Source organism: Onychostoma macrolepis, chromosome 03, assembly GCF_012432095.1.
Source record: "Onychostoma macrolepis isolate SWU-2019 chromosome 03, ASM1243209v1, whole genome shotgun sequence".
NCBI classification, from domain to species: Eukaryota; Metazoa; Chordata; class Actinopteri; order Cypriniformes; family Cyprinidae; genus Onychostoma; species Onychostoma macrolepis.
The window spans coordinates 35,053,101-35,080,930 of NC_081157.1; the positions used below are offsets into that span (position 1 = coordinate 35,053,101).

The following is a 27,830-nucleotide window of genomic DNA, read 5'->3' on the forward strand; positions in this document are numbered from 1 at the left end:
ACCTGAGTGACCCAGGGCGAGGAGCATCCTTTTTGTTTTTTGACGAGGAGCATTCTGTCCTTTTTAGGGTCTCATCTTGTGGCATCACGTCCTATGTTTGGTTTGTTTAGATGCCTTTGGTCTGTGTTGCATTCATATTTCAGTCAAACAGCACCAGAGTTCATTTTTGAAGCGGACCGAGACTGACTTTTTCAGAGCGCACCGCTCTCGCGCCTCATATGTATTGCGTTTTTCCGTCCTAGGTTCTGGGAACTTAGAGAGGGAGATATGAACTGTGTTTATGAAGATTTTCGATCCTGTTGCAGTCTGTCCCCACCAGATTTGATATCTGAACATTCATAGCCACTGTCAGTTAATTAAGATTTGACAGATGAGCCCTCAACTCGATTGGGCTCGTTTATTAAAAACTGCTGCATGCAGAATTGTGATAAGACTTTCTGGTGTTGCAGAAGTTGCCATATTTGATATTTACTTTAATGACTATCACTGTGGTTACAGATGATTTTCATGGCTATCTCAAGAATAGGAAAGGGGGTTACTTGTTCATACAGACCATATTCGATAAGCTTGGGTCTGCGGTTATAATTTGAGAGTCTGTTGTAACTAAATAGCAAATACGGTTCTATCCTGAACATTGACTGTGAATGTAGATTTTGTTTATTTGCTCTTTTTTCTGACTTAAAGGGATAGTTCAGCCAAAAATGAAAATTATCTTATCATTTACTCACACTCATGTCCATTCAAACCTGTATGGCTTTCTTTTTCTGTGGAGCACACACACACAAAAGCTGTTTTTAATCTCTCAGTGGGTTTTGTCCATACAGTTCGAAATATCATCTTTTGTGTTTTCAGAGGAAAAAGTAAGTCATACAACAGGGTGAGTGAATGATGACATATTGCATTGTCTGTTATTTGTTACTACATATATTTTTTTCATTGACTAAAATGTTTCAGTCAGAATAAAATATACTACATTTTAGGGATGCACATCGTTCCCGATACTGAGCTCCTGTACTATACTCGTTAAAATGCTCCGATACCAAACGCCGATATCACACAGCATGTGATAAGTGTAAGTGTCTTATTAAGACAAAGAAACACCGACAACAGAACAACAGACAGCAGAATGAAGTATTGGAGATTAAGGATGTCTACGAAGTATATGCATGCAATGAATTTAATGTTAAACATTCAGTATTAACGCCTGTACAGCTGATGTGCGCGAGCTGATGGGCTAAGCAAAGCACTCTGAGTGGATTGAGCGCGCAGCGGGTGAATATCCGTGAATATCCGTTTCTCACAGACATCACTGGATAGTTTGTAATTCGGTCGGATATGTCAAAAACAAGTAAGTAAAACAATGCACAAGTTACTTAACGGTAGGGAGGGAGAGAGAGAGCACGCACTTCTGTTGTGTGATCTTTATTGATGTTCGCTCACTGAGCACACGCATAATTTGGCTTAAAACTAAATCGTAAATATAAGACAATGTATAGGGACATTCACTATAATTAAGATTTTATAGATTTAAAAAAGACAATAGACAACATATACAACCCATAGCATCTATCACAGACATAAAGAGTTACAAAATACAGCAATAGTGTCTCCACAGCTTTGACTGATACCGTGTAGTAGCCTACTAACCCCTATATTTGATAAACCCACAATAATCTCATTTAGAAGCATTAAGCCGGCAGATACATCTATACATAAGATTTCGTAACAGTGCTTTAAAAGTGATTACTCTTGCACTCGCAAACATTTCACTTGCACTATCTAGGTCTCCTTAGTAAGATTCTCATTGCATCATTATAAGCTACTTGCAGCTTCTGTAAACTAGATGCTCTGTACACAGTAAATTTCCTGGTGTTAAATCAACACCGCTTGGTGTTCCCATATGTAGGCTACACCAAGCGGTGTTGATTTAACATCGGGAAATGTCCTGTGAGTTACACCACAAATGAGCAGTATAAAGTGTTGTACAGTATGCTTTGAAAAGTGACACCTTTACCTCATCTTAACAGAAACTAAACTTACGTAAAATTGTATTCGCCTGCATATACATCATGAGGAGAGGAGACAGCGATGCAGCTAATCAGTGTATGGGGATGATTAGGAGGCCATGATGGTCAAAGGCTAATGGGCAAATTTGGCCAGGATGCCGGGGTTACACCCTACTCTTTTTCGAAGGACATCGTGGGATTTTTAATGACCACAGAGAGTCAGGACCTCGGTTAAACATCTCATCCGAAGGACGGTGCTTTTTACAGTATAGTGTCCCCGTCACTATACTGGGGCGTTAGGACCCCCACAGACCACAGGGTGAGCACCCCCTGCTGGCCTCACTAACACCTCTTCCAGCAGCAACCTAGTTTTCTCAGGAGGTCTCCCATCCAGGTACTGACCAGGCTCAACCCTGCTTAGCTTATAGTTCATTTAAGTAAGTGGGGATAGCAAAATAAAGTAAACTGGGACATATTATAACCAAAAATTCTTCATCCAGTGGACTACCAGTAAAATTGATACAAATTTGGGACCAAAAATGATTCAGACCGAGTCTGGGAAATAAAATTGAAGTTCAGGTTTGCATGAGCCTGGTTGACAGCATGCCCAGGAGACTACAGGCTGTAATTAAGGCTAAGGGTTGCCCGACAAAGTATTGATAGTTGTGTAAATATTGTCATACTAACAGCTGTCTGAATAGTTTTTGGTTGATTGTAATCCATTATATAGGCAGGGCTTGACATTAACACCCCCCAACCCGCCAAATGCAGGTGGATTTCAGCTGTGGCGGGTAACACAGTCACTCCCACTAGCCACTCTGGCGGGTTGAATTTTATATAGGCTACAGTAACAGAGCTCGACATTAATGCTTGTTCGGGACAAGTAGATTTTTTGAAGGGGCAAGTGAAAGAAGAGAATTTTACTTGCCCGACCAGACAACTAATCTGATTAAAACATTTAATTGCACCGAAATTTCGGCAAGAATGGTTCTGATTTTATTACATTCGGTGTAAACGGCGACTGATAATGGATAATCAGTAATAACAAGGTCGTGCCAGTTGAAGCTCACGCAGCCTGTCTATGTGAGAGAATCTCATGGAGAAATCAAAACAAATGAACACAACTGCACACAGAAGAATCATAAACATGTAACTTAGTTTTTATATTTATAACATACAGCCTAAGCAACATGACACGACCAAGAGAGGGAAGTTCCCTGAAAACCACGATTGCAAACGAGTAGTTAATATGCATTTTAGTTCAATATTTGAATTTTAATTTATTGAAAGGATATATTGTCAACATTGACTGGTTTTGCTCTATTTGGTTAATGAAAATAGTTCCAAACAAAGATCACAGCAGAACAGTCGCGCATGTCTGAGCAACACACAGCGGTGTTTTGTTAATGAATGATTCGTGTTTTTGAATTTTGTGTCAATGATTCAGTGGTCCATTCATAAGGACAGGCACTTGCTTCATTCTTGAATGAATCAGCCTTCTGAACGAATCGTTTGAAGGCATGCTTCAATGACTCATTAATTAAGATTAAGATCACTTGCTGCCACCTACTGGCGGTTTACTTTTATAGTAGCCTATCTACATATTTGTATATTAAAAATAAAAAATAAAAATACATAAATAAAACACCGAGCTCACATCATTATTTATGTTGTTATAATTTTGCACGCAGTGTAAATGCATTTGTGCTATATTTCAGCTACATTGAACTGTCTGTGTAAATGTATCTGAATGCCGCTCCTGTCACTTCTGTTTCTTCTGCAGTGGAATGATCGGTTTTGTAGATACTGATTTCATATGATTGAAAACAGCCCTATATTATCTTATTATATTAAGCATGCATTTAATACAGTTAGGGAAAAATGCCCTTCAATAGGTCAAAAATGACCTGTTTTTGCATGCAGTATATGCATAAATGCAATTTCCCAACACTAGCCACAGTGGCCGGTGAGCAAAATAGTTAATGTCAAGCCCTGTATATAGGCCTAGCTTATATACAGGCCTAGCTTAGTTATCTGACATTATCAAGCTGAATTTGTTCTGACACAAAACTCTGAGTTCTTGTCATATTTTATTACCATTTTCTAAACTATAGCAAATAAACTGTGATAATGTGAGAAATGTTGAAGGTGTCTGGATGAATTTTGGTTTGGCTGTATCTATTTGATAAATGAAGTCAACCAACTAACATTATACATACTCTTTTGGTTTCTGTACCCAATATTTAAAAAATGTACAAATGCAATGAAAATATCGGTATCGGTACTCTGTACCGGCAAGTACCAAAAATAAAAATATCGGTATCGGGCGAGTACTGGAAAAAGTGGTATCGGTGCATCCCTACTACATTTAATTCATATGTCATTCTGTAATATGCACAAATGCTTTATATGTAAAAACCCACCCCTTATACATGAAGTATGCATGAAATTGTGCAGAAGAAAGAAAACTGATGGGGGAGGAAGAACAGAGGAGATGAGAAGGCAAAAGAGGGAGAAAGAAAGAAAGAATCTCTTGTCTTGTGATCAGAGGCAGCTTGTCAAAGACTCCCCTGCCGACACTTCGCTTTAATGATTCCTCACACGTCAGAAACAAACTCCGAAGATGATGATCATCGTTTCATCTGCTGTCTATGGCCTCATTACTGCCACAGCACTCTTGGTCAGCAGTTGGGATCAGGAGAGGGAGGGAGAAAGAATGAGAAAGACAGAGCCACAGAGAAGAGTAAAAAGCGAAAACATTTTGATCTATGATCTATAATTTATTTCCAAAGCAATGCCTTTACTCGACTTCATCTTAGGAACACGGGTGGCTTGTGATCATTATTTCAGCAAGTCACAACCTCTCAGTCTCCTCCCTCTCACTCTTATTCCCCTTACATGTTTAGATATTGGCCATGTTCTGTGGAAGCCTATTAGTGATGTTTGCTAAGGCAAACATTGCTTGTTATTAGAGTTAGGAATTTGAGTAGTTGTTAAACTTTTATATGTTATGGATTCCCGCTGAAGTGACTTGTTCTATATCTATGGACTAGAGACTTGGGGGTGTTCTCTTTTGATTTGTCCACTAAGCAAAAATCTGTTTACTCAAATGCATACTGAACATATAGTTCACCTGCATTTTTGATGGAGAAATGTAAAAAAAAAAAGGTGTCTGGATAAATTTTGGTTTGGCTGTATCTATTTGATAAATAAAGTTAACCAACTAACATTATATATACTTTTTTTAGTTTCTGTACCCAATATTTAAAAAAAGAATAATAATAATAAAAGAATAAAATATACCAATATTCTAAAGTACATATTCTCTTGTGGTCCACAAAAGAAAGTCTGGAACAACACGAGGGTGAATAAATGATGACGGTATTTTTATTTTGGGGTGAACTATCCCTTTAAGAGAAAGAAAATATAATTAGCTTATTATAAAACTATAGACATCAATGGGAAAACGTAAGGATGATACATGTATGCGTGTGCCGCGTTATGAGAAATCCCTGCTAAACAGAAAAGTGTGCAGTCAGAGAGAGATCAGTATGAACAAGTAGAGGGAGTCTGAGGTCCTGGAGCTGAATGAAAGAGAGAGCCAGAATAGGAGAGAGAGCGCATTAGAGTGAGATATGGGGAGTTATTCTCAGTGATAAATCAAATAGATGCTCTTGTGAATGTGACCAGAGGATTGAGTGCTCTTTAATATCCAAACCTGCTTTTGGAAGCCCTCCAGATAGGTGCTCTGTGCCCCCTCACACAAACTCTCACACTGAGCAATGCCTCATGAATACACACATGTACTGTACACCTGCAGATGTGCACAACGCCGTCTCACTCAGCCACCGCATGAGCAAGAATGCAGGCTTGGTTAACGTCAGTCAAACCGTACAGATGCACAGCTTCAAATCCTGCACTCTATATACTGTACCTGGGTTGAAATTGAAATTTAGCTGGAAGAGACCATATCATTCTAATAAGAGGTTTTGGCTTCACTCTTGATGTCATGAAGCTAAGATAATCATAAATGGTTGAATTCATAAATCAATTTGATTTCATAAAATGAGTTTCAAAGTAAACGTCAGCATTTTGAAGCTCTAAAATGGCAACTGCTAAAAAGCAACTTGGAACCAAAGACACACAGCCAGCTGAGATTAAAGAAGGCCTGTGAGAAAGCTATCCATAAGCATTCTCAATCATCTTAATGGCAGTTACTTGGCTGGCGCAGGACTCACCAAATCTATGCAATGTGAAATCTAGATTGTAGATATAATTGTTGTTGAGCCAGTCACCTGAGTCTGTTTCACACTTTAAAGAGATAGTTCACCAAAAAATAATTCTGTCATTGTTTACTCGCCCTCATGTCTCCATCATATCTTCTGTCGAACATGAAGATATTTTGAGAAATGTCAGAAATGTCTCAGTGTTTTGGCCTGCAGTGCTTTGGTTTAGATAATGCTGTCATGCTTTTTTTTGTTTGTTTGTTTGTTTTATCAGCCTCCTTCATTTGATAGTAACGTTTGTGAACGTTTAGAATAAACTCATGCACAGTCACTTTCCAGACAGCACTCTTACTCTAATAAATATCGATCTAATTTAAATGCAAAATTAAATTTATTTTACAAATAAAAAGAGACAAACTATTATTGGTCAACTGATATATCACCAAGGATACTGGTTTATATTTGCCTTTTTTTATTGTCTGCATTGGCCAATTATTTTGACAGTGCTCTTCTCGCAGATACACAGGAACACTCAATCCTCTTAAGTTTATGATCTTTAACAGTTCTGTCTTCAGCAAATATGCCTTTATGTCGTTAAGTCTTTGAATATCTACTAAACATTTATTGCTATCTTGAAATTGGCCACCGTGCACCACATCAGCACTAGCTTAGAAACTATGGTTATATTGAATTTAATTGCTACAATATATTACATTTAGTCAACATTCTGTCGACTGCGATTGCTAATGTTCTTATCAACCCTACCAAAATCCATATTCATGCATATCAAATCCTACATACAAGTACACATACTAGTTTGCTCACAAATTTCCCCCCAAAAAAATCTCTTCAGCTTGCAGCGGTCTTTAACTCAGGGCCTTCTATTTGTGGGGGTTGCAAATCATTTCCACGCACCGCATTTAAACTTTTCAGAGCTGAATCTTGCATGCTTAAATCCACAGTGTGTTCTGCTGCTGGAATGTATCCAATGGAAATAGCCAGATGGAATAAACCACACACACACAGGCTTCCGCACGGCGATCTGAATGTGTAATAAAATGTTTAATTCATGACCACTATAAACACATATCCTTGTACAGCAATCGAAATCCACGGGGGATCGCTAACAAACATCTTCGCTCAGTTGGTAGGCCGTTCGTAATTGCATTCTGAGTGTGTGTGTGTGTGTGTGTGTGTGCATACACCCCAGACATCCTGTACGCCTCACATCTGCGGGTCTCTTGCCGCTCCTGTGGTTCTTAACCCTGCCAACTAGTTTGGTGAGCTATTGTATCATTTGTTATCCCTGTCTTACCTCGCTCTCGTTGGCATGTTCCCCAGGAGTGCTGGCACTATGATGGAGACACTAGACTCGCATTAACTCCAGGGTGAATTAAGCAGCTATGTGTGTTTGTGCGTGTGTGGGCCCAACAAATCTCTACCTCGCTTGTCCACCGAGTCCCACCACCCCCCATGCAGGGGGCCTCAGTTAGTTTTTTCCTTCAATATAAGAACCCAAATATCCTTGTAATCCTCACTTCTCCTCTACCCAACCTCCCTGGCTGCAGCCTCCTGTAATTGAAAAATGGCAGACGAGGAGATTAAGTGAGGCTTATCCCTCTGAGGTGTGTGTTTTATCGCGCAGCAGCAAACCGCAATCTCTCCTCCGCCCTCGTCCACAGGAAACTTTTGCCTTCCTTTCTGTACTTCCTCCTTCCTGCCTCCTTGCTCTCTCACTCTCTTTGGCTCTGCAGTGATATGCAGTTTTGTAGTGTAGAGCCTCGGTTAGCACTGATGGCTCTGAATTTAAAATGCCTTTTTTGTCTTTCACACACCCACCCACCGTCTCATTGGTAAGGCTGAAGTTCTGTAAAAGAAGCTAAAAAGAAATACCTTTCAGAGTTAATTGCCAATAACTATCATAATCCTAGAGTTCTTTTTAGCACTATAAATTCTGTGATCAATCCAAGTGAGAGAGTTGATGAGTCTTTGTCGTGTGAAGATTTCTTACATTTTTTTGTAACTAAGATTATGACAATCAGATCTGAGATTGTTAATTGTAATTTGGAACCTTCCGTTCCTACTCCATGCTCTGCTACTTTTACCCATTTTGAGCCGGTATCTTTGGTGACACTGACTGAGATTGTAGGTCGGATGAAACCCACCAACTGTTCCCTGGATAGTATTCCATCATGGCTGTTTAAAAAAGTTTTTGATATTATTGGCCCGAGCACTTTGTCTATTATTAATGGTAGCCTCCACGCTGGTTTGATGCCATTGTCACTGAAACATGCTGTGGTGCAACCACTTCTTAAAAAGCAAAATTTGGATCGTTCTGTTCTGTCCAATTTTAGACCGATCTCAAAACTCCCGTTTTTATCTAAGGTTTTAGAGAAAATTGTTCTTGGTCAATTACAGAGTTTTTTGGATCAAAATGCTGTGTTAGAGTCTCTCCAGTCTGGCTTTAAAGCTTACCACAGTACTGAGTCTGCGTTGTTAAAAGTACTTAATGATATTTTATTATTAAGTGATTCTGGCCATTCAGTGGTCCTTATGCTATTAGATCTCACTGCAGTTTTCGATACGATTGATCACGGGATCAGGGGCAGGTATTCAGGGTACTGCTCTCAAGTGGTTTAGATCATTCCTATCAAATAGAAGTTTCTCTGTCAATTCAGGTCAGGCATTTTCTTCTTCTGCCCCATTGATGTGTGGTGTCCCGCAAGGATCCATTCTTGCCCCTATTTTATTTTCTCTATACATTTTACCTTTAGGGGCAATTTTTTGAAAGTATGGGATTTCCTATCATTTTTATGCAGATGATACGCAAATTTATTTGCCATTGAGGAAAAATCACGGCAATGCTTTGGACTCTCTTGTGAATTGTTTGAATGAAGTTAAAGCCTGGATGTCAGCAAACTTCTTGAATTTTAATGAGAGCAAGACAGAACTCATTTGGTTTGGAGGTCCTAATTCACTTGAACTGTCAAATTTAGGTGTGTTGACCCCTTTCTGTAAACCTACGGTCAAAAATTTTGGGGTATTATTTGATAATACCCTCAAATTTGATAAACAGATAAACTCAGTCGTTAAATCGGGTTTTTTCCATTTACGACTGGTGGCGAAGGTTAAACCATTTCTGTCGTTTAAAGACTGTGAGAAGGTGATCCATGCCTTTGTGTTTTCGAGGCTTGATTACTGCAATTCATTGTATGTAGGTGTTTGTCAAACTACTTTACACCGGTTGCAACTATTACTTAATGCTGCCGCCAGGCTTTTGACAGGGACTCGTAAGTGGGATCATATTTCCCCTATTTTGTCCTCTCTGGGCTGGTTGCCAGTCCAGTATAGGATTGACTTTAAGCTACTAGTTTTTGTTTATAAGTCTTTGAATGGGTTAGCTCCCTCCTACCTGTCGGAGCTCTTACTGGTACACAAACCTGTTAGGTTTTTGAGGTCTTCTGACCATTCTATTTTAATTGTTCCGAGGACAAAGTACAAGCGAAGGGGGGATCGGGTTTTTGGGGTGGCGGCTCCAAAACGATGGAACAGTCTTCCCTCCAATATTAGAGTTGCTCCTACTCTGAATATTTTTAAAAAACGTCTGAAGGCTCATTTTTTATGTGTAGCTTTTGAGACGGCAGCGTGTTGAGGCATTGGTTTCTGGTACTGTACCTTGATGTTTTATTTTGATATTTTGTTACTGTTGTCTTTTATTTTGTGGAATTATTTTTATTATTGTACAGCACTTTGGTCAACACTCCGTTGTTTTAATAGTGCTTTATGAATGAATAAATGAAATAAATGAAATGAAGTAGCCCTTTATGGACACCAAATCTGAAATGTGCTCTTTTAAACTTACAGTATATTGTACTGAATATCCAGTTTGATCAGCTGATCACGTCCTACCAAGTCAGTGCCATTCACAACTTATGCCCTCGTGGGACAGTAAAATGTCCTTTTGATGCAAACTTCAAAATGTAGTAGTAGGTTATTCGGATACTGTTTGTCAACTGTTTTATAAATACTAAGAATTTAGCAATATTTCTTCTATATGTTGCCTACTAGTTGGAAGTTAGGCATACCCAGACACAGTAGTTAGTTTGAGTGATTTATTTGAATCACTCACTCAACCAATTTGTTTCATTCAGGTAAAAAAACAATTATTTAACCAATTCATTTAGGAATTAAACACTATACTGTGTTTTTTTCTTTTGTCTTTTTTTTTTTTTCTTTTAAAAAAAATGATAATAATAATATAAAAAAATACATACAGTAGCTATTCAGTAGCAATGGGTTTATATTTACATCAGAAAGTTTGGCATCAAAAACACCTCACCTTTGGTACACATATCCCTTGTTGGGAATTACTGGCTTTGAACAGTCTTGAATGAAGGCTAAGTGCTTGCTATTTTTACCTTATTATTTTGTAACGGTTACTAAAAGACAATTTTTGCCTGGCACGTGATAAAATGGGGGAAAATGTGGAGAGACCAACTGGTAAACCTGCTAAACAAGCAAAATTTGCCTTGACAGGGAGAACCAGAAAAGACCAGCAAACCACCTCAGGCTGTTTTTTTCATGGTACGATTTAGAAAATTCTGACTGCCTCATATTGTGTGCATTTGGATGACCACAGCCTGCAGCTCTTCTCCTTGAGCAGTGTGGGAATCAGATGCCACCCCCAAGTATTTTTTTTATTACACTTCAGATGATGCACCAGAAGGCAGTGGTTTTGCTACTCAGTGAGAGAGAAACAGAGAGAGAGGAATGAAGAAATGGTGTTTTTTACATAACGATTACTTAATTTCCTTATGTAGCATCTTTTCAACATAGCACATACACAAAATTCCACTACTGCACTTAAGTTCCCAATCATATTCACACATTCACCACAGGCCCCTCCCTCTGTCTTCTGAGATGCGCCCTCAAAACAACAACGCCCTTCCTTTTCCATTGACAGGAGCTCACAAAAAATGACCCATGTGTGTTCCCACGGGCGGATTGCTGTGTTCTTGTGACATGAAGGACTTAAAGTGGCTGTATTTTAAGATTCACAGATGCCCATGGTCCCTAATCCTGTGACTAAACGATCCCCGCTATTGGTGGTAACGGCTCCAGTGGTTGTCTTCATGGTGGCACTGGGTGGGTTTGAGGGGCAGTTGTGTGGGAGGTGTTTTCAGGACGGATGTTCACAGTCTGGCATCAAGCTCAAGACCGTTTATTAAGCTGCTTGGTAAGAACATGCTGTTCTGACTGAGGATTTCACATTGACTGTGCTCAGTCTAATTTGCATGGTACATTGCAAGAAAGGATCTTATTGCTTGTTTGTTAATGTGATGGAGAATATGGGGTTAAACAACAGAAGTAGGAGGGGCTTTGTTAGTGAACAGCTTGTCTCTGCTGTTACTAGAGAGAGAGGGAGAGAGATATTATGTAGCATGTGGGTGGTATATTCCCTATAGCCTCAGATGCATGCACTCACACACACACAAACACACATTTGTGTTTATTTATTTATTTAGTCACGATGAGGACTTTTCATTAACTTTTTAATGATTTAATGATATCATCCCCTCCATCTCAAATAACCATCACCGAAAACGTTTAGTTTTTTAAATATTTTCATTCAGACTTTATTCATTATGTTTATTAAGCTGTTTTTCTTGTAGAGGGTTGGCTGGTCCCCACAACGTAGGCGGAATCTGACCTACACATGCAGACAGTTATAGCTATATTAGTGATGATCTCTCATAGACGTAATGATTAGCATACATTAAATTATGTTTTCATATTCTTGCTCAATTGCAGATTGTTGGAAATAAAATATTCTGTTCTATTTTATTCATGCATTACGTGTCTCCTGTTTCATCCCAAGCATGCTTTTAATTTATTTTTTGCCTCGGTAACCAAGTACACTAACTTTTGATAAACCAAAAGGCTAAAATTGCTCATTGTAGTGAAAATGATACTTATCCATCCATCTCTTTCACAAGTACGTCCACAGCTGTCAGAATGTGATTAACTGTGCTGCAGGTTTGTCAATGATTATCCTCAGATCAATAATCTGTGGGCTCTTTCTTATAGGAGAAATAAAAGACTCTGTGTTACTAGTGGAATAAGATCGAGTGAATGTAAGTATGAGTGTTCCTGCGGTATGCATGTGCATGTCTGTTTGCTTAATTTGTTTGTTTGATAGTTTATGAGTAACTGCACCCGCTGTGTCAGACCCTGTAGCAAAGCAATCTCAGTACAATACATTACCTCTAAGGCTTTATGTGTTTGGCGACCTGCTTCAAGACAGAAAGCATGGAGCCGTTTGCGTGTTTTGAAAAGGTCTCGCTTTATCCCTCACCTCAATCACGACAAACTCTATGCACATGACCTGCCACGCTCTGCTCACAAAGTCATTTAAACTCTCATGTTGGGCATTAAACCGATTCCTAGATACTGTAAACGTAATGTCAGGGTGTAGCTGCTCTGCAGGTTTTATTGCAGATACCAGATGTTGATTACGGGGGTGTGCGTCTCATACCGCAGCTCACGATCAGAGTAGATGATGGGGTTTTGCTGTCTAGCAGAGCTCACCCTGACATTTCACATGACCCTGCTATTATTTTGCAGCTGTCTTTCTCAGCAAGTGGCAAAGCCATGTTGACCTTTTCTGTCAGTGTGTAAAATGTCCATAAATGACAAAAGTTAAAATCTCAGCCAATTAACAGGAAATTCAGTAGTGTATCAATATATTGCCACATTAAGCTGCTAAAAAACTCCCTTCTAGATTCAAATTTTCCAGTAGGCTAAAGGCCTGCTCACATCAAGGATGATAAATCCAAAGTTCCGTCATGAAACTCTAGATGGCGCAGTCCAATAGGTCTAACTCAGTCTGACATAATGACATCATCACATGTCACAGCTGATTGGTTCTCTCCTGTATCGGTAGCAGTGGGGATTTATTTAAGACTGCAAGGGAAGCTCGTCTTCCCCTATAATGTCAAAAAATTAATGGTCAAATATGTACTATTGTGTTAACATTTTATTGACTAAAAATGCGTTAGAACACGTTCATCTCGAAGACGAGTTCGTTCAGAATCAGCTACATATAGCAGGTCGGACTCGATTTCCTTCTCATACATTCCCGTAGCGTCAGTGTATTTCCCTGTTGAAGCCTAGCGTCCATTGACTTCAATGGGGCTGCTTTGAACAGTTTTTTTCAGTGCTTCGAAACTAGACGGTCATTGGATAAATGCTGCGATTATTTCAAGATATGCGAGCAAAAAATGCTCCTGACACTTAGGCAATACGACACAAGCAAGAGTGCTGTTTTTGTTTCGTTTGTGTTCGAATCCAAATCCGCGTTGTCTTGGGCGAATCACTGATTCACTGAGCCATTCATAAAAACAGTGATTTGATTCGCTCCTGAAGGATTCAGCCTTTTTGAAAGAATCATTTGAATGACTCAGTGATTCAATCACGAACTTCTGCCACCTGCTGGCCGTTTTTAAGTTTCCCATCTAAAGTATATTACATTATTTTCCAACATATTTCTATATTCAGAATTTAGTATTTAAAACATTAATCTCATAACATTATTTATACAATTATAATACTGTCTAAATGAATGAGTGCCACATCTAAATGTCACTTCATGCAGCTTCTGTGCAATGCTAAGATGAGTTTTGTTTAGATCATTTCATGGATAACAATAGCCAGTCATTCATTCACATTAATTAAGTATTCAGAGAATAATATTGTCTGTTTTCACTTACATCTATTTATTTATTACATTTTGATTCATTTTGTAGAGCTGAATTATAAATGAGGCTGGTATAGTATCGTAAGACATTTTTATGGTACTGTGACAACCCTATTATACACCACATTCCTTGTTTCAGTTTAACCTAATTCCCATTTCCTCCGTCGAGTTTAATATCTTTTTTTTTAGATTGTTTGTTCATTCATTCATACAGGAGGCTAGGCTAGCGTAACTGGAAAAGACGCCTAATTGGTACGACAGGGTCACAGAAAATTTTCTTGAAAAGGAACGTAGGGCAGAATTTACATATAAATAAATGGACAATTTTTATGATGTAGGCCGAAAATGAGCTTCCCCTCTTTGAAAGACCAGCAGCCACCACTGATCGGTAGCCAATGAGCATGCTGCTCAACATTCAAATACTTGGCTAGTGCATTCTGTAGCAGTTGCAGCGCATTTCAGAAGCCCTCCACCTTCCCCAGCTCCACCTGCATAGATCTTCTACATGTATGTGGTCATGTATGCTATGGGGGTTATTCACATATGTTATATGTGCAGCAGAGGTATTTCTTACATGCTCACAGCAACATATTGTGGATGTATTGGCAGTAGCAAGTCTCGGTATTTGCTCTGCCGCAGCAGAGTAGCAGATCTGTTCTGCCAAGACCAAACACATTAACGTTTTCATGTACATTACCATGCCAGAGTTGTCAAGACAGAACCATAAAGATAAAGATATAGTTCTAATCTTTCTCAGTATTAAGGAATAGCAGGGTCCACACCACAGCTATAACAATAAAGGTATAGAGAAACAATATTTTTGGGATCACTTTCAGAATGATTTGTTTCTAGCTGATGAACGATAAAAACATTTACACCCAATCAGAATTAATCCTGCTATAATGAGCTGTAGAATTTAAATTGGCAGACAAGCATGTGCTTAGAACACTTTACTTAAAGCCTTTATAATGCATTATAATTATTCATAATGTCCGTTATAATACATTATATCTTGTCATAAATAATTATAACCAAATTTAAAATGCATAGTGTGACAATGAATTGATAAGTGCCAGCGCAAACTGTCTTTTGGCATTAAAATAGTACTGTCAGGATTTACTAAAGACACGCAGTGACGAATTAGCGCTGAAAAGGCGTGAACACAGTTATATTTGTGCCTGACCTTATAGAATATGCACTTGTAGGAGTTTCCCTTTCAGACGCAAAATTTATGGGAGGAGAGTATTCAAATGAATCATGCAATGCGATTTACTAACGTTTGCGCTCATCAAATTACTGGTTTGCTTCGGGAAATAAAATACAACTTTGAGCCCTCAATTAGGAGTCATGCAATACCAGGTCTATCAAAACTTCTTGAAACCATTCACTTTTTGGGCCTCCAGTTCTTTTCAACATACTGTGGCTTCTTTATTTCTTTATTCTTTATTTGCGACTACGCTAATTTGTGCTGCGCTTGGGCGATATGTAAATGAGATATTACGTCTGTGTTCTTTAATATGCGTGTTGTTAGTAAATCACCTACAGAAATTTCCATGTCCATTGGCACTGTTTTGGAATTGCTCTCCCATGCTAATTTGCCCTGTTTAGTAAAACTGGCCCATAATGTCTTAACTGTGGTTACTCATATGATTATTCATGAGATTGCATTATGGATTACAAGGCATAACTAATGCATTAAAACTACTTTTATAATTCATTATACATAAAGGCTTTAAGTAAAATGTTCCAGAATAAACAGACAATATTGTCTGCTGATGTGGACGCTAATATAGTTATCTTTATAGTTATCGTTCTTGGTGTGAACAGGCCTTAAAACTAGCTACAAGATGTGTAGGTTGTGATCTGTCTTTAGTAAACAGTTTTTGATCATTGATTTTAATCAGTGTTATTCCAGGGCAGTCTTATATGGGGAAACATTATTGTATCATAGAAATGTTATTCTGCTGATGTTCTTATGTCAGATTTGTAGGATTCCGTCACATTCCAACAGCTGTGTTTCTCATTATGTTTATATTATTAATGGTTTTTACTATTGTATATAAATTACGTAATTTTAACATAAATGACTTCAAACTTGCTTTGCAAACTTGCAGGCTGGGAATGATTATCAGTGCATAAAGATTAAATTACAGTCTTTTTCCCATAGAGAATGCTTGAAATATTGCACACAATTAGAATTGATTACCTTAATGAACATTTTATATTGGGTTTTTTTTTTGTGTGTGTGTGTGTGTGTGTGTGTGTGTGTGTGTGTTTTTAAGCTTAAATATTACGAAAAATTATTTTGTGTCCCATGGCAAACAAAATAAAAATTAAATGATTAGTTATGATTAAATGATGACAAGTTTCATTAATTTTGAACATTTTAAAGTTTAGCCTTGGGTAAAGTGATGGAATGCATTGAAACAAGTTGATTAAGGCACCATAGTGACATCGAAAGTGGCTTTTTTTTTCTTCTTCTTTTTTTTTTTGGGTGATGCAGAATAAAAGTCAGTAGAGTGACATTTGCTTAAGTGTGTTTTAAGAATCAGATTATGATTCTTATTTGGCTTAATGTACTTTATTTCGCATTAAAGTTATGTAAATAATTGATTTTATTTTATTTATTTATTTATTTTGCACCAAAGCCCATTTTTACTCTTATTTTTGTGCTTGAACACTGGTCTTGTTGTGATGGAGACCCACTGTAGATGTTTCCCTCAGAAGGAACAAGAGACACATACTGTACCGTAAGCTGATTATAATCTAGCATCTGTTGGCCTCTCACTCCACATCTGTGTTCTTTATGTCTCATGATAAATGACAGTTTTGCACAATTTTAGTATTTAGGTACGTTAACGTGAGGCACATGTTACCACCAACCGAGGTGTGTGTGATTGCATGTGTGCACATGTGGTCATCTAATACTAATAGCTCTCATCAGGCCAAATCAGGACAATGGAAAAACTGCTGTTTGCTTTACAGTAATCATCAAAAATGACCTCAGAGGATGAATACTCATTTTTCTAGGCCAGTCATGGCAGTCTGGGCATGATTTTCTGCAATTCAGTTCATGACTGTGTGCACAATGCCAACATCCTGATAAGAGCCTGTTGTCATTGCTTGTGCTGAACGGCATCAGTCGTGTTACTCATCACTCATCTGCTCTCTTTTCTTCTTATAGCTCTTCCTACTCTTACATCCTCCCTTCTTTTCCTTTCTATCTTCCCTTTTTACACTGTCCTCCTTTCCTGTCCTCTTCCTGACACATTCTTCTCTGGCCTACTTAAACGAGAGACCGAAATCCAAACTGTTTGCACACTGTACAGTTTTTGCCATCTGGACCGTTTTTCGATTAACTGTCTTTGCAAAGAATCTTAACTTCATATGAAGTTTTTACAGTGTCAGGCATTTCTGTACACAATATCAGAAAAATTACCATACAACACCTTCAAAAATTTTAGCTTTATCTTGTCATTGAGGCGGTTTTCTCAAAGGTACATCTTTGTACCTTATCTATCCCTTATCTACCTTAAGGTGCTGCAATGTGCCCTTAAAGGACTAATAAGAGCATAGCAGCATGTGTGTGTGTATGAGTTTATATCATTTGCAGCATAAATATCTTGTTAGTTTGCTCTCACTTCATGTTTGGATCGTACTTGCCTCTTCCTGCATAGCCACAGACTCCAGACATTCAGAGAACTTGCCATCATTAGTGCAAAGGCTTGCTTGGGTCTATCAGTACCATTTCATGTTCGCATGTCAATGAGGATTTCACCCAAACATGACACGAATGTTGATGTAAAATGCCCTGTTAATGTATGTATGAAATGAATGTAATGTTTTCGGACATTTATGTTGTTTGAAACCTTATTATTGTTCGCATGTATTTAAAAACCAATTAGTTGAACTTAAGTGTGCTTTTTGATCCACATAAGTAGGACTTAAGTGCATCTTTATTTGTAATTTCATGATTACATCTATTGTAAATTCCCAAATGTGCTGATAAGCAATTATGATAAACTTAAATATACTTGTATGTCTTGTATTTAAATATATTTCTACACACATGTAATGATGAAGTTGCATTTTACAATAATTTACATTAATAAGTTAAAATATATTAACTAAGTATAATATTGAATTACACACTACAGTTAAAATTATAATCAACTTTACATGCTTGATTATTATTTGCTTTACTACAGTCAACACATTAAAATGAGTGTATTCCTTTAAAGCATGAAAAAAGATTGTTAAAGTAATTATTTTAAAATGTTTAATTTGACTTTATTACAAACCTTTTTAAAAGTGTTACAAGCTGTTTGTGCATAGATAAGATCCCTGAAGTTGCAAAGACTAAAGTCTCAAAACCAAAGAGATATTCTTTATAAAAGTTAAAGGGATAGTTCACCCAAAAATGAAAATTTGATGTTGATCTGCTTACCCCCAGGGCATCCAAGATGTAGGTGATTTTGTTTCTTCAGTAGAACACAAACGAAGATTTTTAACTCAAACCGTTGCAGTCTGTTAGTCCTATAATACCAGTCAGTGGGCACACAATCTTTGGGAGAAAAAAAAACATGCACAGACAAATCCAAATTAAACCTTGCAGCTCGTGACAATACATTGATGTCCTAACACACGAAACGATCGGTTTGTGCGAGAAACTGAACGGTATTTATATCATTTTTTACCTCTGATACACCGCAGTGTCCGACTGTCACAACATCTGGCGCGTGACGTGTCAACCTGCTCTGGCACATAGATATATATACATAGATGCCTCATTAGCGACGGTTTCTATGAGCTGCGATACGTAAGAATCTACGTATATGTCTATGTATATATCTCTATGTTCCAGAGCCGTTGACACCTCACGCGCAGGGCCGTCGCCAGAAAATCTTCAATGGGGGGGCATTTCGTTTTCATAGGGGGGCACACATTTTTATGATCTTATAAACAGACATTCACCAAAACAATAACAACCTGTACTATTACTTAAATTGATCAAGTTCTATATTAAAACATATTTAAAAAGATAGTCTGTCGATAATCTGTCGACTTTTGTGTTATTATGTTATATTATGACTTATATGTAGGCTGTTAGAATCACCGCTCAAATCGCCAGAGTTTTGTTCTGCACGCTCGCGAATCTTCTCTTTATAACACTATGTAAATAGAGATTTACTGCGCAGTGTAGAGTGAGATTTGTTGATTATAATTTAACTTTGTGAGATCGTGATGAACTAGATGGGTGACAGCTTTTTAATTGCTATAAAGGGAGCTTTCTGTCATATATTATCCATTCAGAATTTGAATATAAGTTTTGTTTATCATGCTGCTAAGAGAACCAAATGCCACGTACACTTTATTCCTATTCGGAGTAACATCCACAAATGAAAGATCTTAGCCTACTCTCGAAATTGCAATAGCCTATGTAATAACCATATCAATGGATTGGACAAAACGTGTCAAAATTATAGTCTGTGCATTAAGGGCATGACTCGCAATTAAAGCTTTTTTAAAATTTCCAACAACACAAAAGTAATAAAACAATAACAATATAAAATTTGATTCACAATCGCATGTGCAGCTGAGCAAATGGAGATTTTTTTAAGGGATTTAAGGGTTTTAGGCTATGTTTTAAAGTTAAGAAACTATCTTATATGATTTATCTATACATCATGCTACACTATATGTTACGATAAAACATTTTTTTTTTTTTGCTATCTGTAGGCTTATAACAGTGAATTTGTATTTTAAAATGGGAATACAACGAATTTATGACAATTTTTTATTTATGATAATTTTTTTACATTTTTTATGCAAGTTAATAGTGAAAAGTTCTTTAAAAGCACCTGTAATGCAAAAAAAGTTTTTTTTTTTTTTTTTTGAGCCATTTTTAAAATATTTGCTGCATGGATTAAAAAAAAAAATCATTTAAATGTTATGGTATTCAGAACCAAAGGAACATAAAAATCAGAAAACAGAAATCAGCAGCTATACAATTATAGTATAAATGTATATAAACAAATCATAAAATAAAACACAAATTATAGCCTAATGACATTCATTATAAAGAACATATAAAAGTCTTGCCAAAACGAATGTATATAAAGAGAAACAATTCGGCACGAATACAAATGTTTCCCACGAGCAGCGCGATTGCTTGGATTCACTTTTATTTGTGTAGGCCTACACTCACAATAAAAACGAAACATTGTGCTTTTGTAAAATAAATAAAACAAATAAGGTGAGCTTTCAGTCCTCTCGGTTTCCTTGAACTTGCGAGGTCCCAAAAATAAAACGAAACTCAGTGTAGACATGTCGTTTTTTTTTTTTTTTTTTAATATGTTAATTATTTAAGTGAAATAAATTTCATTCAGGACTATTTATTTTATTCCTTTTATATAGGCCTAAGTTGTTTTATTATGTGTTTTTCCCTACACAGAAGCGCTGCAGGTGCGTGAGGTGATGGTGTGAATCCTTATGTGCTGCTGTTTGCGCGCCCCGCACTGCGTGCCCGTCCGCTACGCCACTGTGTTATTAGCTTCCTAATATTTTACCGTTGTAGAGATTAGTGGTTCTTTGAGCTAAATGCTGCTGAATACATGATTTTTCCCCCGCAATATTCATAGACTAGATCAGTAAAATAAACGTTTTTCGTTCTCAATATTAAGTTCACTCGTGATCATGTAAGCAGGGGGGCACGTCGAGTCATTTGGGGGGGCACTGCCCACGCACTGGATGTTGTGGATGAGATCAGGATGGTTGGACATTGCGGTGTATCAGAGGTAAAAAATGATATAAATACTGTTCAGTTTCTCGCACAAACCGATCGTTTCGTGTGTTAGGACATCAATGTATCGTCACGAGCCGCAGGGTTTAATTTGGATTTGTGTGTGCATGTTTTTTTTTTCTCTCAAAGATTGTGTGCCCATTGACTGGTATTATAGGACTAACAGACTGCAACGGTTTGAGTTAAAAATCTTCGTTTGTGTTCTACTGAAGAAACAAAGTCACCTACATCTTGGATGCCCTGGGGGTAAGCAGACCAACATCAAATTTTCATTTTTGGTTGAACTATCCCTTTAAGACTCTGCCATGCCCCCCTAAAATGGCATTTTAGGGAGGACTATTTCCTGAACCTGGGAGTAGCCTGCCAGCTGTGCTCAAAGGCTGTTTCTATAAAGTGGGGCAATTCCAACTTTGCAAGGACAGTCTGGCGCTTCTGACTCACAGCTTGTAAGTATATTTTCTTATTTAAAGAATTTGCCACTGACTATTCAAACGCGAGTTTTGAGCAGTGTAGAGTAGGACTTGTTGTTTGTCATTTCTCCGATCATAAATGCATATATGGTAATGTGTACACGGCGCAATGCAACGCAACGCGTAAAAAGACAGTATAAGTCATTATAATCAGTAATTAGGCCTATGTACCCACTGGATGCAACAAATGCCTCGTTTGTAATGGGTTTTTTGTTTTGTGTCGTCACGCCGGGACACATGCCATCACAATACGGTAAGGGGCGTAACATTTCCGTCACATGCTCGAGGTATTCGGCCAATCACAACACACTGGATAGCTGGCCAATCAGAGCACGCCTCGCTTCTCAGAACGATGAGCGTTGTAAAAATCGGCTCGTTTCAGAAAGGCGGAGCATAGAGGAGCAACAATAATGTACAGTATGTGGAAAATAATGTGTTTTTTGAACCTTAAACTGCATAAACACATTGCATTACACCAAATACACAAAATAATGTTCTTTTTAGCAACGTCATATGACCCCTTTAAGTGGCCTTTAATTTTATTTATATGATCTCATCTGCAAGCAAAGATTTAAAGTTTAAAAAATATACTCTAAAGACTCTTGCACCATCTGCCTTGGCTTATGCTCATATTGCACTCAAATGACTTTAGGAAACATGGCTTTTGCTTTCTACCAAAGCCATGTGACTGACAGTAAGACAATGGAGGATAGTTATTTGTTGTTTTGGTCACATTTCATAATAAGGAAAGCAATTGATAGATGTGGGAATAAGCACTGACATTTAGTCAATAGATATGCAAGGAACAGTTTGAATCCTTACGTTTGATGTCTCACTAAAGCTTTAATAAACTGTATGTAGTTCACTTTAAGTTCCATTACATTGTCATGTTTGGTGTTTCTGTTCTGTCTCCCTTTCTTCTCCCCCCTCTCTATCTGTTCTCTTTTCTTCATTTTCTCCTCTATGCCTGAAGACAGTCAGTGCCCTAGTTTATTAGCAGGTTTTCTACCATCACCCCTGAATAAAAGAGCCAAAACAATTCACTGCTGTGAGACTGTATGCAGAAACACATGGCAAGCTGTTTTCCTGCACTCTGAATCAAGTTCAAGTTCAGCTCACTGGGCTCTGGCCTCAGATGTATGCTGCAGACGCATTTAGGCACACCGTATTTCTTTTTGCTATGTGTAGAAGGGCTGTCCAATCAAATGTGAAGCTTTCTCTGCTGAAAAGAAGGTTATGAATATTGATGGCAGTTTACTCAAAGTCTTTAAAACAGTGGGTCCACGACCATTAGGGGTCCAAAGCTTTACTGCAGGGGGTCTGATTCTTCAGAAATATATTTAATATACATATATAAAAATGCTGAACATTTTTGTGAAAATAGTGCTACATTTTTTCAGGATGCTTTAATGAATAGAAAGCTCAAAAGAAAAGCATTTATTTGAAATAGAAATCTTTTCTAACATTAAATGTCTATAATTTCTTTTTTTTATTAATTTAATGCATCATTGCTAAATAAAGTATATATATAAAAAAAAAAATCTTCCCCAAGACATTTGAGCATCATATCAAAGAATGTAAATACATTCATGCATTTCATTATTTTCGGCCATGCTTAAAGCACATATGCAATTTTATTCATCACGGATCTGTGGTCCAAGAGGTCCTCGGCCTGACAAAGTTTAGACAGTTTCAGGGCTTTTCTGAGTCTGTCACAAACCTCAGTTGTGTTTGTTGCTGTCTTTTACTGAAGGATGTCACCGTCATTCTCTCTCCTGTAACAGTGTTCAATTTTCGCACCATGCTTTGATCCGGTAAAGCTGGCAATACCTTTGACCTCGGCTGTGTCGCTCTGATTGGTGACTGTGGCCTCAGGGTAGTGAGGAGCATTTCCCTGTCTGTCATCTCCAGTCAGACAGAAAATACTGCTTATAGACTTCTCATCTCCCACCCACACACGTTGACTACAAATCTCAACCTCTCTATCTCTTTTAATCATTCTTTTCCTCTTTTTCACTCTGTCTGTCTGTTTTAATCACCCTCTCTCGTTCTCTGTCATTCTGTTCAGAGGCCAAACTGCCCTCATGGCTGTACTGCTGTACCCAGATGGCCCACAATGCACCTGATCCCATAAGTTCGTCTGAGAGACACACTGCTCTCGTTCCTTAGAGAGCTTTAGACACATTTATGAAATGTTTATTTCAACATTTTAATTTGTTTAATTTATGGTCAAATAAAAATTCTCTCAAATAAGCATTCTGTGGTTAAGTACACTAGTGTTCAAAAGTTTGGGCTTAGTAAGATATTTGTCTATTTGTTCGCCAAGACTGTGTTATTTCATCAGAAATGCAGCAAAAACAGTGATATTGTGAAATATTATTACAATTTAGAATAACTATTTCCTATTTCATTTCGTTTTTAAAATGTAATTTATTCATGTGATGGCAAAGCTGAATTTTCAGCATCATTACTCCAGTCTTCAGTGTCACATGATCCTTCATCAATCATTATAATTTGCTGCTCAATTAGCATTTCTTCTTATTAACAATGTAGTCCTTGCTGAATAGAAGTATTACTTTCGTTCAAAAACATCTTTCTTACTTACCCCTAACATTGTAAGGGAATAAATACAGTCACTAAAATAAACCCAGACTACCCTAGTGTAAAATAAATATACTAAAATGTAGTTAAAATATGTTTATTTCATGCTAATTATACTACAAATTAACTTACATATTTATTTACTTAATAAAAAATACCCTGCAATTGTACTTTTGGTATATTAATCTGGTATACTTCAAGTCTGCTAAATTGGAACAACTAATTTTTCATGCATTTTAATTGTGCAATGTTATTCAAAGATCATACAATCCTCATGAATAGTGACAATAAAACACACTTTAGGCTTAATATTAAGAAATGCGCATTGTGCACAAGTAGTACTTCAAAATAAAGTTTAATTATAATTTGTTTATATCAATTAGTCTCGAGCGATATGTCAGCAAATGTGTTAATAGTTTTGAACTATACTTAGTGAAGTAAATGTATTTTAAATATATTGCTTTTTTACTAGGGTAATCTGGTTGACCAGTCAGAATTAAGTATTCCAGAAAGCTGTGTACTAATTTATCTTATTGTACTCTTTGGAATATATGATTCTGAGTCGTGGCATTCAGATATTTTCTAGTAATCATTGAAGTCCATGGTGGTGCTGTATCAGCCTTGCACTCTCTTCAAATATAGTGAAAATGGACTTCAGTATTAATATTACTGTAATAATCCTGCAGTGTTCATATTGTTGCTATAGGCTAATTGTTTTGTACATTTTGGTGGACTATATACATTTTAAGATCATATAAAGATAAGATTATAAAATAACTTCAACTTAATATTAAGTCTGCATATTTATTTGGCGAGTACTTGGCATCAATAACTACCAGCTGACTGTACATTATCTCTTACATAATGACTGTAAAATTGACCGCCATCCAGAGTAAGTGATTTCCTGCATAGCTGCACTTGTTTCACATTTCTCTTGTCTCTCATGTCACTCTATGATTTATTTCTTCTCATGATAAAATGTAATACATAATAAAATAATAATTTCAACTCATGTCCATTTATTTGGAAAGTAATAAGCTTCACGTCACCCTGATCACCCCGCCGGGGGTTATTTTGCAATAATGGCCAGCTGGCTGCATATGATCTCTGAGATATTGAATCTGAAGGACCAAAATAACCAAATAAATCAGTCAAAACATCATTGCTCACTTGGCAAAGGTTAGTGAGTGTTTGGTTTCTGTTATGTCATGCTGTTTTCCATCAGTGAATGTCATGCATTTTCAGTCATTGTGGCTCTGCTATCAGGCTATGCACACAGCACAAATATTCACTCTAGTGAGGAGCGTGCAGCATTAGGATGCTCACTGCACACTCAGTTGGATTGGGATGCGTGGCAGACAGATTAGTGAGGTATTTCCCCACTGTGCTTGTGTGCCGCTGGCTTGGTCTTCCGTGGCAGGTAACGGCATGTGTGCGTGTGTGTGTGTGTGTGTGTGTATGTGTTTGCGTGTCATGGAGGCGGATAGCATGCTGGGACCCACCCACTAATAGCCGACGATCTATCAAAGTCAAAGCACATCTCAGCTCTCCCTCTGGAACAGTGCCTTTCTGATACACCGCGGAAAAGAGAATTAATAAGAGCCATCATTATCAGAGTATGCCATGTGCCTCCAGGGGAAGAGAGGAGAGAAAGAATGGAAGAGAGGAAATGGATGAAGACATGGGAAGAAAAGGAAGGGGTTCTTAAGATGTCGATGCCGATGCACAGAGAAAGAAATGAAGGGGGTGGTAAAAACAGATACAGAGAGAGGAAACATTCTCATCCTTTCACACCGAAATTATGTTCCAGAGACACAAAAAAATTGACATTTCTGCTGCAGAGTAGCCATAAATGATCAGTAAATTCAAGTTCAGTTAATTAGGATAGGTTTTGATATCCATTACAGTACACTGGTAATATTGTATATGCTATATATATATGTTATGTTATGTTATGTTATGTTATGTTATGTTATGTTATGTTATGTTATGTTATGTTATGTTATGTTATGTTATGTTATGTTATGTTATGTTATGTTATGTTATATGTTAGGTTATGTTTGGAATTCTTTTCTCGATTTTGAATTTCAACAAAATAGCTATTTGTATTTAATATTGTTTAAATCATGCCAACCTCAAACTTTTGAACAGTAGTGTTATATTATATTTATTACACACTACCGTTCAAAAGTGTGGGGTCAGTAAGATTTTTCTTTTTAAAGACGTTAATGCTTTTATTCTGCAAGGACACATTAAATTAATCAGAAATGACAATGACTTTTACATTGTTGCAAAAAATTTCGTTTCAAATGAATGCTGTTCTTTTCAACTTTCTATTCATCAAAGAATCCTGGGGGAAATGTATCATGATTTCAACAGCAACATTGAAATGTTTCTTAAGCAGTAAATCAGCATATCAGAATGATTTCTGAAGGATCATGTGACACTGAAGTACACGTTCAGCTTAGCTCTCACAGCAATAAATAAAAATTTGTAAATATTTTAAAACAGTACACAATATTACTGGTTTTACTGTATTTTTTTTTTATTATTATTATTATTAAATAAATGCAGCTTTGGTGAGCATAAGAGACTTCTTTCAAAACTCTTACCAACCCAAACTTTTGAACAGTGGTGTATATAATATTACTCAAATCACATATGTATTTGACCGCACTGCAGTATATTGACTACAAGCTACCGAACTGACTCGAATCATGACAAATGACTGTACTTCCTCATAGCTTTCCCAATATTTCAGCAGTGTAGGGGGGACCTGTCAGCAATCCCAGCATGTGAGTGTATTAGTGAGTGTGCGTGTTATCTCATATTTGTGTGCTTCAGTAGACAAGAGCGGTGACTCACCCCTTCATTCCTCATTAGCATTCTTGGTCAGTAATCACTTAGTGAAGCAAAGGATGATGGGAGGGGGTTCTATCCTCTTTCTTCTATCATTCAAACTGCCTCTCTCTCTCTCTCTCGCCCACAATTCAATTTGTATTGCCGAAGCTGAAACAGATTAGCTGCAGACAATAGATTGAAGAGAGTGAAGAACAGTAAATAATGAAAAAGGTAAGAAAGAACAATAATAATCGTAAAGAATGATAATGGAATCTCTCTCAACTTCTCAGCTTCTTTCTATTTAATTCTCTGGAACATTATATGACTTTTAAAAGATATTGCGTTTTAACCTGTCTGTCGAAATGGCCCTTCCTGCAGGGACCCAGTCCACTTTGAGCAGGTGTAACGGTGTACCAGGAGAGAGCTGTTATTAAAATAATAGATTTTCACAGCACTTTTCAGTGAATTTAATCAGCTATGAGCCTTTGGGCTCTTTTAGGAACCAATCTGACCCAAATGGCTAAAGCCACACAGAAATCCTTATCATCAGTGCCTTTTTAGTACTTCTCACTCTGTAAACGGTCTCCTCAGTTCAAATAAAATCATCATTTGAGCTCTGCTAACACATTAATAAAGATTTATATGCAAAATGTTGTTGTCATCGTTTATTAAACTATTAAAAATAATGTTCTTTAAAATGCATAATAGATCAATATTAGATTAAAAAATTTAACAGAAAATGAAAACTTTTGCTTTGGCAACTAACTGAAACAAGTTTAAGCAGTAAAATTACTAAAACTGAAAAAACTAATATTAATACATTAAAATTAATATTAAATAGAAATATAACAATTAAAAGTACATAACACAATGACTAAAACAAAAATGATGGTAAAATATAAAAATAAAAGCCAAATTTAAATATTAACAAAAATATTGTGAATAATGATAAAATAACACTGTAAGCAAGCTATATTCACAAAGTTAGTTGTTGCATATAGGTTTTTGTCACTGTTGTTGCATTTTATTAAATGTGATGATTATTATGCAATACATTAAATACTGTTGCAGGATAAATGGATGGTGTTACATCTCAGACTTCTGAGAACGTTAAAAATAAGTCTTTGG

The 27,830-nt window shown here is 37.0% G+C and overlaps 1 protein-coding gene across 4 annotated transcripts in view; it reads left to right on the forward strand.

Moving 5' to 3' along the window:
* LOC131536191 (protein phosphatase 1 regulatory subunit 29) overlaps positions 1 to 27,830 on the forward strand; it is a 110,658-nt gene that overhangs the window by 49,568 nt on the left and 33,260 nt on the right. The window contains exon 3 of one of the 4 annotated variants that reach the window (XR_009269883.1): positions 21,121 to 21,224. The exons of the other annotated variants lie outside the window; for them this stretch is intronic. The gene's annotated coding sequence lies outside the window, so the exon portion shown is untranslated. Of the gene's footprint in view, positions 1 to 21,120; positions 21,225 to 27,830 lie in introns of those variants that run through there. 4 annotated transcript variants of the gene reach the window in all.